This window comes from Camelus bactrianus, chromosome 15, assembly GCF_048773025.1.
Source record: "Camelus bactrianus isolate YW-2024 breed Bactrian camel chromosome 15, ASM4877302v1, whole genome shotgun sequence".
NCBI lineage: Eukaryota > Metazoa > Chordata > Mammalia > Artiodactyla > Camelidae > Camelus > Camelus bactrianus.
This window is the reverse complement of record NC_133553.1, coordinates 69548841-69562664: the sequence shown is the minus strand read 5'-3', so window position 1 is coordinate 69562664 and position 13824 is coordinate 69548841. Positions and strand designations below refer to the sequence as shown.

Sequence of the window (13824 nt, the reverse complement as noted above, 5' to 3'; positions counted from 1 at the left end):
AAGTGTGTGTGTGTGTATGTGTCCTCCTACTATGTGTGATTATTAGGAGGCTTAAAGGATACAAAATATGTGATGTAGTATTTGATTCCCTCATCAGTGTCTCAACAGATCTTTGGCTGTGTGAACTTAATATGCTTAAGATATATCATTTCTTCAGAAGACAGCTATTTTCAGTCATAATATAAAACTTTACAGAGATATTAAGTCAGTGTTAATGCATATTTACCATGGAAGTCTATCCATTCTATTTTCTTGGCTTGGAATAATTAGTTATTAGACTTTTAGGATACCGTGTATTTAAGGGAGAGTGAAAGTCTTCAAATGCTTAAGAGTCACATGGGTGCCAATTAGGTATAAACATGATTATAAATTCTGGGTTGTTCTGTAATATTAGAATGTTAACCTTCTATTATATATTATATATATATACACATTTTATATATATATATGTATATATATACATATATATATAAATTATTATATCTCTGAAATAGTTTCTTTGTCTGCAAAATTGGAATAATAAAACCCTGTCACAGTTTGTTGTGAAGATAAAAAGAAATAGTATATAAAAAGTACTTAGAATAATGCTTTCTGCATGGTAAAACAATAAATTTAAATATTATTACTTTTATTAATAACTATATATTGAAACATGACATTATCAGTTTGTTTCATTATAATTTGAGTGAAACATAAGACTTGGATTAATGATTTGCTCTCTTAATCTATTTCACATTAGTACAATCAAAATTCCTAATAGTAATATAGATGTTAAAAAACAGTAATACTGAACAAAAATTTTGTCCCAGAATAAATAGAATCAAAATGTATATATACCTTTATTAGGCAGATGATATAGTTTTGAAAGAAGAGTGAAGAGTCAAAAACATAAAAATAAAGGTAAAGATATCATTTTATTTGCTGTCTTCTATTTCCTACAAAGATAACTAAGAATTGTTTCGCTCTAGGAATGTTAAGTTCTAAATTCAATACCATCATGGTGTGCAAAAATGACAGACTTGTTGTCAAAGTTTGTATTACTATTGTTATTGACAATACCTTGCTCTCAATTTCTGAAGGAAGGAAAAACAAAATAAGCCATGGCTCTAAAAGGACAGTCTTTGTGTATGTGCTCAAATATGAGTGAACAAAAGTGACAATCTTACTTAAAAAAAAAAAAAGCAACTAAGGGTAGAAGAAAAAGTCAATCATGTCCTAAAATGGAATATAAAGAGGGTTTTTTTTTAAGATTCAAAATTTAGTATTGTAAAGAGGCTGTTAATTATTAGATCCACTTCATTAAAAAAAAAACCTGTTTCAATATTGTCTTTTCAATTCTATTCAGATGAATATAAATAAATGAAAACTCTATTTGTTAAAAGTGTCCATCACTTCAACGCATGTGTAAATTGGGTGTTGGAAAAGAGTCTGCAACAGAATTTCAAGAATTGAGTAATCTGCATTCTTATATTCAGGGAAAGTTGGTTTAAGCAAAATATTACTTTGACAAGTAACAATGAGCTTCAAAGTAAAGGAGCATATTAATGCACTGATCTGATTTCACTGAAGGAATATGACACTTCTGGACAGCTCAAGAGATTGGCTCCAACATACAGAAAGAAAGGTGATTACTGGAGCCATCCTGTGCTCTTCTGTGAGCTCAAGTCACAGCAGACATTAATAAGTCACTAGCTATTTTCACATGCTTTTCATAACCTTTGTGTCACAATTTCAGGGCAGAGAGAATATAAGACAAAGAACATCATGTAGAGAGAGCTAAAGCAAGCCTGTCAAAGATTAGAAGGCCCAAATTTTATCTACCTTCTGTTTTTTTTTTTCACTGTTCCCTGAAAAGCTTGTGTCAATCTCACTTGGCCAAGTTTTCAAGCACAGCAACTAATTTGGGAAATGTCTGAACACAATCAAGTTGTCATCAGACTATCTTGTGGGCATTCAGGCTTCCTGGAAATGATACTTACTTGGAAAGCCAAATTTAGATAACTGTGCTTATACTGGCCTCTATAAAATCAGAATTTAAATTCTGCCTTTTAAAGTTGTAAACATAAGGCATCTCAGGAAAACTTCTGAGTTAGCAAAACTCTAAATGTAACATATATTTTTGTATATGACATTGTGATGCTCTGGGAATGACTAATGAGTGGCTCACCCACAGACTCTTCAGTTACATATAAATAATCAATAGCAGGATTAAAAGGGAGGAAGCCCAACATGCTATATAACATTTTGGGATAAAGTCAGTTTAACTGAGTAATTATTACTATGAATGTCACTGATGTTAGTTCTATGCAAAAGTTTACATACACCAACTACAAAAATTTTTTCAAAAATATAAAGAGAAAGAAACTTAAACAAGTCATTGTAACAGTTAATATTTCTTATTTATGCTTATTTGGAGATCTAAAGTTAGAGCTAAAATTCAAGTTAATGTTATTAAGCCATTCTTAGGTATGTATATCATCTTCATACATTTAAATAAAATTGTTTGGAATCTAAAAGGTAATTAACCATAACTTCAAGCCTAGGCATTTAGAGAAAGTCATCATTTTTCTATCTGAGGGCTACATAACACTACGCAAAAAGAAAAAAAACAGTCAACAAACTTTTAGAGTTAGTAATTTTTAATCTATTTATGTTTCCTACAACAGAGAAGTCTATACTGGAGCACTTTCCAGTAAAAAAAGGAAATAGGCTGCGGTCTCTCTCTCTCCCTCTTTGGAGATGGACCACACTCTGTCTATGGAGTGTGTACCTACTTCTAATCTGAACACCCAACCCCCACACCTCATGGCCTTTCTCTCACCTTTCAATGTATCTCTCTGAATAAACCTACCTTTACTCAAAAAATAAATAAATAAAAACTAATTAGTTTGAAAAAGAATCAAGTCTACCTTCCTTGATAATCCCTTGCCTAACTGTATCACTTTTTTACAAATACAAGAATTTCTTCTACCCTTAATTTAACATAAAACCCATTATCTAAGCTCTGAGTGAGCATATTTTAAAAATATATATGCATATATACATAGGTATGCATATGCACATGTTTTAATTTTATTATTTACCAAATCAAAAATGATTATAAAAAAGATATAAAATATAGGTTTCCCTTCAAATTGTATTTCTCTGCATGTTTCAGTCCCAATTTAGGTGGGTCATCTTCTCCCTAGATGTTCTAAGGACCCAGGTTTCTTCTGACTTTTTAATTTGCCATCCTATTGTCCCATTAACAAGTTTAAAGCTAACTTACTCTATCAACCCCAAGAAAGAAGATAAGAAACAGAGAGAAAGCAGTGTTGCCTTAAGAAACTGGCATGAGACATGTCTTTATGACTGCTGCTTATTTTGCATTAGTGAGAACTCAGTCATGTGGAAACAGACAAGAAAGCTGAGAAATGTACTCTCTACCTGGACTTCCATGGACCCTACAAAACAAGTGTGGAAAGAGAATAGTGTGAGAATGGATACTGGGGAAAGTTATTAAGCTCTGTCATATTGATCCATTGCTATTTTGAAAAATTTAATAATTTTGAAATATTCATCATCTAAGGAAATCCATTAGCATTTTGAAATTGAGGGTTCCCTAGTCACTGTTACTCTTTTAAATTAGCATGGTATAAACATGAATTTGTTGAAGAATTTCCCTCTCCCAGGGCCACCAGCTTTGTCAGAGTCAGAGTGGTTGTGAGTTACAGCTCACTGTATGTGCTCTGCAGTTTATGATGCAATGTCACACTCATTTTTGAAAGGAAATGGTCAATGGCACTCTCCTTTCTGAACATTATGTGGCAACTAAAGACCTCAAGATGATTTATAATTAGTAGATTTTTAAAATGTAACTTTATGACAGACTGAAGATTAGAATTCAGGGTATACTTGATAAAATCACAGAAAATAACACAACATAGTTTCATAATATGAAAATGTACATTTTTTATTTAATTCACACAAGATGAAAATCTCCAAGGAATGCAACTAAACCTTTCAAATGTAATAATTTCTGACTTGCTCTGGATATAAAATTCTTACTTATATATCTACTGTCATTTATTTTAAAAAATTTAAAAACCCTAAGTGGAATCAGTGTGGGCTATGTAGATGTGACCTCAATATATGAGGTTTAAAATTTGTGATTTGATTTCTGAAATTTTTAGGTTTTAGATATATATTTTCTGTCCTATTTAATTTCATGAATTTTAATAATACTTGGCAAATAATTTTTAACATCTAAGCTTACTACCAAGGAAATAAAATTTGCTTTTTAGAAGAGTCTCAATTCTTGAAAGTCAAATTTATCACTAACTGAATGGCAGGATCAAAAGAAGTCTCCTAATTGACCCAAGGTAAAGGAAAGTTTTGGCCTTGGCTAGATTCTATATTGCACTAGGACTTGAATATAAATATGTAAAAAATATATTTGCCCACAAAGTAGAAGGCATGATGGCTTCAGAAATGGACAGCACTGTGGGCAAATAATCAAGAATCAAAATGATATACATTTCCTCAATACTCATATGCTCATTTCATTCAGTCTTTGTCAGTCAGTGTCCTATGATAGATATAAGGAATTCAGCTGAGGAAATAAAATAGTCTATGCCCTAATGAAATTTAAATTCTAAGAAGAAAGATAGGCAATAAACATATAATTACAATTTTGATGAGTGTCATAAAAGGAGATGCAGAGAGATTACTTACTAAGGCACCTAATCAACTCTGAGGAGATTAGCAAAGGAAGTGATATCTTAGTTAATACATAAAGGGTGATGTAAACTTATGTATGTGAAGATGTAGTCATGAAGTAGAGGAGCTTCTGAAAGAAGCAATTTCCTGTTGTAATGCCTGGATGTGAAAAAAGCAAACATGTGTAGAACAAACTGATGTCCCAATGACCTGAAGCATTCACAGATGTAGTAGAAGGGGATGAGAGATGAAATTCAAGAGGTAGGCAGAGACAATACCTTAACAATACTTGTTATCTGTATTAAGAATTTGGAACTTATTGTAAATGGCAATAGGAATTAGGAAAGATGGCCAAAATGCTCTATCTCTATTCTCAGGAATAAAGGGCAGTGGTTCTCTGGCCTACAGCAATAGCAGTGATGGTAAAAAAGTGACAGATTGAAGAAGGGTATAGATCAATAATACTTGGTGATAGAGCTGAAGGAGGAGTGAGAAAGAGAGAGGAGTGAAGACTGATTCTGAAATTACTGTCTTCAGAAACTGGATATATCATTTTATCACTGAATGAGATTGAAAACAACTGAAGGAGGGGCTAGTTTGAGAGTTTAGAGAAGGGTCATGAGTCTCTTAGCCTAAGTCATCTTTCAGACATCTAAGTAGAGAGATTAGTGGGGAACTGGCTATGTAATCTGCAGATCAGACAGTTTCTAGGTTGGAGATGGAAATTCAACAGTTCTCAGCTTATTTCTGGTAGAGAAATCCTTGGGAGTGGATGAGATTATTAGAAAGGATATTAAAAGACAACAAATACATGTTAAGACAGGTTAAATCAAGACACAGAATTGAAATGAATGATATTCTTTCACTTTACTAAATGATCTAAATGGAGTGATTCACAAAATTATCAAATACCCAGGAACAAAAAGAGCAACCTTCTTTTCTAAAAAAAAAAAAAAAAAAGCTAATTTTTAATAATAGGTGCTGATTTCAAGAAGAGAAATGGTCAATTTAAAACAGTTTAAAGAATTATAGAATATAAAATTTAAATAATCTTAAATTACTAAGTAATATAAGCAACTAACTCCAATAGAAATGACCTAAGTAAGACACTGACTTTAACAGCCTAGGACTAGGACAGTGATGTATGTGTCCCAGTAACAGACTGTCAGTGAATGAAACTGTGTCTCTTATCAGATTACAAATAAAAGATTCTTTGTCTAAAACAGTGTTTTCTTCAATATAATCTCTAGTTGTGCTCAAGAAAAGGTAAGTTGAAAAGTTAAAGTTTCATTTCTACCATAATGTTTTATTGGGAACAATGGCTCTTATAACAAGAAAAAATAACAACGCATATGTGCACATTTTTGTAGGAATTAACTTTCTCTCCTGAGGACTCATCCTTATTATTCTTATTAATACTTAGAGATACTTTAGTTATTAAGTTCAAAATCCTAAGAAAAGTTGGTGGCTATGTCTTTAAAGTAATTTGAGCTAATCTTCTGTGGCAGAAAAGCCCACTAGTTACAAGACCTATATTAACATCCTGATTTTAACATTTACTTAAATTTTCTGAACCCCAGGATTTTCACCTGGAGAACAGATTAAAAACACTTTGATCACCTTAAAAACAAATTTGTGAAGAACAAAATGAGACAAGGTAATTGATAGATTTTATTACAATGTCTAAAGCAGCTTAAGTGCCATTTGGAATTTAGTCATGTAAATAAAGAACATTACTATCACACAAATCAAGAAGAAAATAAAAAGAAAGACTTCTGTGTCATAACATATTTCCCAGAGCACATAAGAGCAAAGGAAAAAGATCACATCTATGAGTCCACTGATGATACTTCTTGAAGAAAGCCACAATGACATCAAAGAATTCTATTCACTTCCATCTATGACACCTCCATGAAGGAGGAACACATGAAGACAGGAATAACAATGTGAACATAATGGAACTGCATAATCCAAAACTAAAGATTAAAAAGCTACATGAATGTCCTTGAAATGCTGAAATTCTTTGAAAACCTGGGAAGTTCATAGGCAAATAAGAGCTTTGGAAATCTCACATACTATATAAAAATGGAAAAACAAAGTGAGTTTCCTTAAGTAAAAGTTGTAAGTTGAATTAGCCTTTTCTTTTCATTAAATTTATAAATGTAGTAAATAAAACTGACACGTTCCTAGGAAGATGACTTAACATAATCAGTACTTTTAAAGTATGTTTCCCCCCATTTGACTTATTTGCTCACACTGGTCTTTATTTTACATTTATATCTTAGGCTTTCTCACATTGGCAGTCAGAGAAGTTGAAAGTTTAAGTAACTAGCTTTCCTGAAACTTTTGCTACAGTTTCACATCAATATCTATTCTATGTTACAGACAAGCATCCTTACAAGTGCTATAAGCAATGTGTGAGAAGTGTCTGCAGTACATGCAAACAAAAGTGACATTAGCTCTCATTTCTCCCAAGAGTCATTAAACAGTAGATGTGAACAATGTAAATTACTTGTCATATTTTTCCATTTGATCAGTTGAAGAATCCCCTTGTAAAATGTGAGGAAGAGGAAAAGTACTGGCAGCGTGACACCCTTTATGTTCAGTTTGAAAGTTTGTTCAATTTTATATTCACACTACTCTACTCTCTGATGGTCTCTTTTAAAAATGGGATTCCTTTGATAGTCAGGTATCTTATATCTTATTCCTCCAGGCTAAGATCTCTATTTTTGCTGCTTCCTTGGAAAATCAGAATTTTTTTCTTCCAAAATATTTAGAGGCTTTTTAAAAGAGTTTATGACTTGACAAAAAATGCATTAGCTGTGAACACTGATGAGAATTTGTGCTTGTGGAGACTGCAAGGAGGAGCAAAGTCTCTTACTAACATATTGCTTTCTATTATAAAATATGACTCCCATTAGTTTTGGGCTACAGCCAAGTCTCTTCTTATGGTTTAAAAAGGAGTTACCTTGACAACATTCAACTTAAATGACATCTTGATCTATATTATGAACACAAAAGAACTCTTTCTGCATTAAAGTGACAATAAGAGTCTGATTTATAATCCTAAAGCAAAATTCAGAGTTAAATGAATCAAATGACTTAGCACTTGTCCCTAGATTTTTTGCAAGGGTGTGAAATCTATGAGGAAAAAAGAATAAATGCTGTTGCAAGTATGTCATCTGTAAACTCAAAGTAGTATATGGGTGTATTAAGCATGCATTTTCACTTTGGTGAGTTTCAAAAAGATAATTAGAAATAAGGCAACTGTCTCCTCAGAACTGCAATGCAATTTGTGGTGTTTCTGGACTCACAATAATTGTGAGGTTTTTTCTTTCTTTTCTCTCTCTTTTTTTAATAGGAGCATGATACAGGTTTACAACTAGTTCACATATTTCATAATCTTAAACACCCCCAGGAAAATTTACTTCTGGTAAGCTCAGAAAATTAAACTACCTAGTACTTGCCTAAAGTCTCCAAGACTAAAAACCCTATAGTATATAAAAGAAAATATCTCCACAGAAAACAGAGCACAACCTCAAGGAAAAGAGACAAACACTTACTCATTTAAAAAAATCCAATCAGTATCAAGCACTATTCTGAATGATGGCAAATTTAACAAAATCCATACCCTCATGGAGCTTAAGTTTAAGGATGACTCCAACACAAAGATAACAATTATCTAATAGTTATCTCCTGGGATGGAGGGTAGGCTAGAAAATGGAAGGGACAGTTGGGGTCAAGATATTGCAGGAAAACTTTCAAAAGAAAGTAACATTAAGTTGTTTTACATGTGACTAGAGAGGAGGCATATACTCTGAGCAGAAGGCATACCATGAAAGAAAGCATGCACTTGAAAAAGCGTATACTTGAGGGATCCTGAAAAGAGCAGCTGAAGGGAGATGAAGAAGAGACAAAGTCTTAAGTCATGTATTTGGGATATCTGGGGTAAGAGTCTCTCACACATGGCTTTGAAATCATAATTTGAGATTTAGGATGAGATTTCTCCATAAAGAAAACCAACCAAATGAGAAATGCTGAGCACAGACAGCTAGGACAGATCCATTTCTCTTCAGAGAGGATGTTCTACAGGCTAAAAGAAAAATAAAACTCCATTCACTTTCCTTTTTGATTTGAAATTCTTCCCAATCTCTATCATAACTACATGGATAATAACTCTCTAAAGAGTGACCCAGTTAGAAATAATTACAAATAATCCTGCAAACTAAATTAAACACTTCTGATATTTACATGCAACTAAATTTTACCTATTAATAAAATCAGTAAATATTTTTGGAAAATGTTTTAACATTAAGACATATTAGACACTAAGAAGAAGTGTTAAGAGGATGACTTCTTGGTCGGCGCTCTACCAGAAATCCAGTTCAATTTAAAAGTGCTTAAAAAATAAAAATAAAAAAAATAAAAGTGCTTAGCTTCATAAGCAATATACTTTTTAAATTATTAATGCTGTTTCTATGCCTTTCTAAAGCTAACACAGTATAAGTTAGTACTTTAAATAACCTTTCAACATTACTTGCTTTTTGATTAATTGAAATCTAATATAATATATTTATTCTAAATTACCAAAATATATCAAAAGTTGCATATAATTACTCACACATATACCCAAGTTGAAATATTAGGCCTTTACTTTGCCACTGTATAGTTACTCTTGCAAGGAAATACGTTAAAGTTTGTGAAAAAAATGAAAAGAAATCAGATTAGCAGTCCTTATATTACCACTACCAATGAAAGTATACATTTTAATTAACACAAAACAAAGGAACTAATTACTATCGGACCCAAATTCACATTGCGGGGATTGGAACTAACGTTTGTTTTACTTGTTTTTAAACAACATACAGGAAGCAATTGCCATGTTTACACTAATTCAATATTTTGTACTTAAGTAAACAATTCTAAAATGAAAGAACAGTTGAGGTGGAAAATGATCTTTAGACCACAAAACTCCAGTCTATATTTTTCAAAAATTGTGCTATATAGATTGAGAAGCTAACACTCTCTCACAACTTGACAGTATCAAAGTTCAGACTGGATCCAGCTCTTACTTGTAACCAAAGAATCTGTCCACCAGGTCACATTGAGTCATTACACTGTGGGACTGCAGAACACTTGTGATGATGACTATAAATTGTAGCCTTAACCAAGGACAGCCCAAAATGGTACACCATCTCTCTGCCATCAAACTTTTAATGCAGCCCAGTAAAGGATTCTGCATTACTTCACATGGACCCCTTAGGTATTATGAAGAACTGAACAAATAAATAAATATACAGTTAAATAATTCCCTCAAAATGTAACCATAACTATAATGACTAAGTTAGGCCATAGTTCGGAAATAAATTCTCTAGAATTATACAAGAAGATGAAGGAGATTCTTTTGGATTCCAGACTGCTTTTGTCTTTAGTTTAACACTATTAAATCTGAGTCTATAAGCCATAAGCTTAATTGATTAGTAGTCAATTATGTTCAAATAGTTTAACCAAAATGGTTACTTGACTTCATGAACCACTCAGTTGACTGACTGAGGGCAGATGCTTAAGGTTGTCAAAAAAAATCATTTACTGTTTTATGGGAAGAAAATAAATACTCTGAAATACTTTGAATAATTGGAACCTAATAAAAATAATACACTAGGCTTAAAAGTAGAAAGTCACTTTTAATCCAAGTCTAACACTTCCTACCTATATGTTTTTTGCTAGTCCATTTAATCATTTGTAATATGAGATCAGTATTACCTTCTTTCTATTCCACAGGAAGTTTAAGGTATTAATGCAATAATATATTCTAAGTTGTCTTGTAAATCAAGACACGTTATATTTGCATTGGAGACTATGAGAGTTGCTTTAAAAATATAGAAAGAATTTTAACAAGTCCATCAAAAATTACTGTGTATAGACTTTCTTCAATGTTTTCCCATGCCTCTCTGCTTTCCTAACCTTCCAAACCCTACTTGCTTAACAAACTTCCTTGTTGTCTGGCTACTAGTTGGATCCAGCCAAGAACGCCAGCAGAAGCTTAGAGGGAGGAAGGAAATTGTGGAGCCCATCCCCACAGCTCTTTCACCAAACAATTATGTGCTTCAATTGAAGATGATCTCAGAGCTTGTCAAGGTGCTCTCTCTCCTCATTTCTGTAACTTCATTTTTTCCTTACTTTTCCAGTTTGAGTAGTAACAGTGTCCCATATTACTACATCATCCCCTTAAATTTTGCTATAACTTGCTACCCCTTTGTAATTACTCTTACTAAACTCTCTTCAAATTCCCAACTTGCCAATGCAATCTATTCCCTACTGGGGTTGTGACTGATACAAAACTTTAGCATTTGATCATATCCAGAACTGCAGAGTATGACATCCTGGTGGTGGTGTTTGTTTGCTTTTTTCCCCCTTAGTAATATTTACTGATTTGCTTAATTGTATCTCCACTTTCTTACACAATCCATTTTAAAATTAAAAATTCATGTTTTCAAGTAAGGACTCTCTCTTGGGCTATATACTATGAACCAAATAAAGCTAAATGCCATATACCTTAAAATCAATCCCCATGACTTACAAATGTTAAGATGAATGATAGTGTTCAATAAAGCAATCCACAAGACCTCTTGACAAGCTGTCACCACCAATTTTTCACCAGTCTTTGGTGCAGATTTTGTAAGTGATCAAGAAACCAATATATAGGATAATGGGACAATTGTCATGAAAGCCTTCCTCCTAGCATGTAGAACACAGTGAGGCCAAATGGCAGCTAAGAGCGATATCCTGGGGAAACTAAGCTGCCCAAAATTCTGTTTCTCCAGTGAATTAGGAGTTTGACTGCAGAGGCCACTATTTTGAGAAAATAAATAGCAACATGAATTCTAGTGTTCACTCTATGGCTACCTGTACTTCTGTGAAAAATACTGTAATACTTTTTTTGGTTAAGCTTGATTTTTTATTTTATATTTTTTTATTCATTTGATATAGAAAATACATGATCATATCAAGTAATGACTCTGAGAAAGTAACATTATCAGCACCTAAACTACTCCCCCATCTTAGAAAATTGTGTGGCATTTCCATACTGCTAGAATACAGTGAGTCAAATTACTTAGAAACAGAATATAGGTTTTGGAGTGTTTGTATATACAAGTTGGCATTCATGTGGATAGTTCCATGTCATAGGTCAGTATTTGATGTTATTCTCTACTTAAAATTATCCTAAATCTCAAATGAAAATCCAACAAATGCCTTTCTTAGGAAAGGAACCAGAATTGAGTCCTGATCTCTATTTACCAAAAATTTACTCCACTGCTGGTGGGAAGTAATCTTGCATTTTAATATGGCTCTAAAACAAAGAGTTAAAATAAATTCTCAAAGCATATAACTGAATTGTAAGGAATAGCTTCTAAACTAAGCCAATCTAAATCATTAAAAATAATAGATTTCATCTGCTGTGCTATTAAAAAGATAGTATGGTGTTATACAGAGTAGAAACTTAAAATCATCACATATAGAAGGCACCTCTGGGAACAGAAGAGTTCCATCTATACAAAATCTTTCCATCTGAAATACATTAGGTATTCTTAAAGTCTTTCAAACGAATAAATTATATTTATTACTTTTAAGTTAATGGTTTATAATTATGGCTTTAATATAATGACTCATCATCTTTCTTTCCATGTAAATATATCACTTCACAATTCATAAAGTGACAAGTATTGACATAGGCACTAGGCAAATTTTAAACTCCTTAAATTACATATATAAATTAGAAAAATGTCTCAAGATTGGATTACTGAGCCACAAATATAACTGATGAAATAAATTATGGAGGAAAGTGTTGCTGTTGTAATATAAATATTTCATTCCATGATATTTTTTAGGTAAGAGCCAATAAAATGCATTATATTTTCAATATTACAGCTAGTTACCTTTTTCTTTGTATATATGTACATTTTTATCACCTTATATTAAACTTTAAAAGAAGAAAATATCCTAAAGTTTAATTAAGAGTTTTAAATCACAGGGATTTACAACTTTATATCTATGAACAGCGATAAACATTTGGTAGAAAGAAAAATACATACAATTCTTTTAGTTCAATGTGCAAGGGACATTACTAACAAAAATGATTTTAATGGTGTTTAATTTTTAATGTAATTGTTATGACATGTGTTTATATAAGTATAAATTGGTTCATCTTATTTACATTTCTTGGCCATGAAACTGTGCTTTTAATATGTTTACAAGATTATTAAAAAGAATTTGTCAAAACCATGTAGTTTCTGCATGATTGGCATTAAAGCTTTTCCTGCTGGTATTTAATGAGAGCTTTGGATCAAATGTGTCAGAAGTACCTTCTAATTAACAACAAAAGACAAGAGTTTGTAGCAGAATGAACTTTGTTAAGATTTAAGATTTTGCTTTCCAAAGAGTTATCTGAAAACGTATATAATTTATTAAGGGTAGTTCTAGTATAAAGTAGAAAGGAACCCAGAACAGAAATGCACTTTCTCACCATCGCAGGCTCAGGGCATCCTCCCACACAGGCCGTCTGAGTTTCAGCTCCTTTGAAATGTCGACGCCTTCTCCTCCTCGCTCCTCCTGCCTGGTGTTTCTTCATGGAAATAAAGTACATTTTTTTCCCCAGTCCTTCATGACATTTCATTAAAGTCATATTAAAATCACAGTACTCTGAGGAGACATTTTTAAAAGGGAAGAAGTCCCTGTCTGCTCTGGACCTCCACACTGTCTGGAGCGAGTTCTCCTCAATTCCATCTGCAGTCCTCGCTGGACAGGTGAGAGAAAAGTTTCCAGAAGCTGTGGCGGTGCGCCTGCGCAGGCGGGATGGCGGGGGAGGGAGTCCGCGCGCATGCGCTCAGGCCGCCGCCGCCTACCCGCCTCGGAAGCCGCCCTCCCATCTCCCAGCTTGCGGTGCCAAATTCAGCGGGAAAAGGGAGCTCAAATGTAGCACAGACAAGGAAGAAAGTATTTTCTTGTGGTCCCAATTATTCTCAAATTCTTAGGGCAATTTAGAAAAAAATGATCGTCTAATTCTCTAGTCTTTATCTAGTTCCAATAGAAGATGTAGATGGCCTTCTACTTATTTAATTCATTCAT

The 13824-nt window shown here is 32.9% G+C and overlaps 1 pseudogene; it reads right to left on the bottom strand.

Moving 5' to 3' along the window:
• Window positions 1-13578, bottom strand: part of LOC141573381 (centrosomal protein of 162 kDa-like) — a 74421-nt pseudogene extending 60843 nt beyond the window's left edge.
• Window positions 13579-13824: the final 246 nt, after the last annotated feature.